This window comes from Alosa alosa, chromosome 20, assembly GCF_017589495.1.
Source record: "Alosa alosa isolate M-15738 ecotype Scorff River chromosome 20, AALO_Geno_1.1, whole genome shotgun sequence".
Lineage (NCBI taxonomy): Eukaryota > Metazoa > Chordata > Actinopteri > Clupeiformes > Clupeidae > Alosa > Alosa alosa.
Window position 1 is genome coordinate 4683195 of NC_063208.1, and position 2500 is coordinate 4685694.

The window sequence follows — 2500 nt, forward strand, 5'->3', positions numbered from 1 at the left end:
ACTTTCTCACTCCTTTGTGTGTGTGTGTGTGTGTGTGTTTGTTTGTGTGTGTTGCAGCGCCGCATTCTATGCACATATTTACCCGTTGGATTAGAATTTACAGGTTGCCTCAGCACCTGTTGTCGTTTGCATCCCTGCGGGTGTTGTTGCCTGTCGTCTGTGTGTGTGTGTGTGTGTGTGTGTGCGATCCTATTACAGTCTCAGGGAGCTTTATTTGCCATGAAAACACATTTCCCTCAGGACCCAGACTCTCGGGGTGTTGCCTGTCCCACGTCTGCAAAAGCCGCCACAGGCGATCTGTTTACTCACGGAAGAAACGGCATCTGGGCTAGCGTTAGCAAACACTAGCAAACGCCCACCGCAGTCTGCACTGGAGGAGATGTAGTGGGAAGAACAATGTTCCCAAAGCGGTGATATGCGGGCTAATCACACCTGGCATCAGGAGCCTCTCCAGTCTGTTGTCTTGACTTCATATTGCCCATCGAACAGCACTGTGTAAACGTGTGTAAATGAATTTTGCAGACATCTCTTATTGTACAAAAAACATCCATCAGCGTGCAATTTAGGTTTTATTTGCTCAATGCATATTGTTGTTGATGTGGTTATAGCATTTCTAAAGGCACAGTCTTGTTGCCCATTAGCTGTTAGCCGCCATGTTCAACCACCCTCTTATATGCGGTTTTAATCATTTGTGTCCTGAGTCCCAGACCCTTTGGCACCGAGGCGATTCAGTAAAACTCTACCCAGGGTTGTTATGCCCACCCAGAGACCCCCTAGGCTGTGGACCCACACAAACTCTTCCAGCGAGAATTCTGGGTTCCTTTACATTACATTTAACTGACGCATTTTTAACCAAAGCGACTAACAACATGGTAACAGATTAAGTTTTAAAGCAATTCTCATAACAATTTTAGGACAATTTAAAAACGGTAGAGTACAGTAAGAATAAGTGCATCAGTGAGTGCTGTTTTTAAACAGTTGAGTGTCAGTTCAAGACGGCTGGTAAGTGCTAGTATCAGCAAGACTGGTTGTAAGTGGTGCTATGAGAGGAGATGTTCTCTAAAGAGCTGGGTCTTCAGGAGTTTTTTGAAAATGGAGAGGGATGTCCCTGCCCTTGTAGGAACTGGCAGGGTGTTCCACCAACGAGGAACAACAGATGAGAAAAAGTTTGATTGGCCTGAGCGCATCGGGTGGTAGAGCTAGACGCCGCTTGTCTGAGGAGCGCAGCGTCTGGAGGTAGCGTGATGTCTCATGAGGGCATTCAAGTAGGTGGAGCAGAACCGAGACTACTTTGTAGGCAAGCCGCTAGAGCCTTGAATTTGATGCGGGGGCCATAGGTAGTCAGTGCAGCTGGATGAGCAGCGGGTAACATGTGCCCTTTGGGTTGGTTGTAGACCAGGCGCCGAGGGCGCTTGCAGTAGTCAAGTCGCGGAGATCACTATTGCCTGAACCAGGAGTTCCAGTAGCACCAGTAGCATCTTGAGTCAAGTAAGTCCTGATTTTCCCAGACGCTCGTAGAGTGCTAAACGGCACGACCGGGCTTAACTGAGGCAACGCGGATCTGAGAAGGTTAGTTGGTTGTCGAGCAACTCCTAGATTTTTGCAGTCCTGGTAGGTGAAACAGACAGGGAGTCAAATTTGATGTTGATGTCGTGGTGTGTGGTAGGTTTAGCAGGGAGGACCAGCAGTTCAGTCTTTGAGAGGTTCAGCTGGAGGTGGCAGCTGGATAGCTATGTCTGAGAGGCAATCCGAGATCCGTGCTGAAACCAAGGGGTCATCAGGTGGAAAGGACAGATAGAGCTCTGTGTCGTCTGCATACATGTAGCAGTGGGATGAGAAGCCATGCCTTTACATTTATTCATTTAGTAGACACTGTTGTCCAAAGTGATTTACATTTGTCAACTACATTAAATTGTCCCCGGAGCAACTTGGGGTTAAGTGCCTTGCTCAAGGGCACAACGGTGGAAGCCGGGAATTGAGCCCACAACTTTCAAGCTACTGCATGCTAGCCCAGCTCTTTAACCACTACGCTACTACTGTATGCTAGCCCAGCTCCTTAACCACTACGCTACTACTGTATGCTAGCCAAGCTCTTTAACCACTACTCTACTACTGCATGCTAGCCCAGCTCTTTAACCACTACGCTACTACTGTATGCTAGCCAAGCTCTTTAACCACTACGCTACTACTGTATGCTAGCCAAGCTCTTTAACCACTACTCTACTACTGCATACTATCCCAGCTCCTTAACCACTATGCTACTACTGCATGCTAGCCAAGCTCTTTAACCACTACGCTACTACTGCATGCTAGCCCAGCTCTTTAACCACTACGCTACTACTGCATGCTAGCCCAGCTCTTTAACCACTACGCTACTACTGCATGCTAGCCCAGCTCTTTAACCACTACGCTACTACTGCATGCTAGCCCAGCTCTTTAACCACTACGCTACTACTGCATGCTAGCCCAGCTCTTTAACCACTCACGCTTACTACTGCAT

General features: G+C 48.0%; 1 protein-coding gene across 1 annotated transcript in view; it reads left to right on the forward strand.

Annotated features, from left to right (window-relative positions):
• Positions 1 to 2500, forward strand: part of csmd2 (CUB and Sushi multiple domains 2) — a 385351-nt gene that overhangs the window by 310704 nt on the left and 72147 nt on the right. The gene's annotated exons all lie outside the window — the stretch shown is intronic.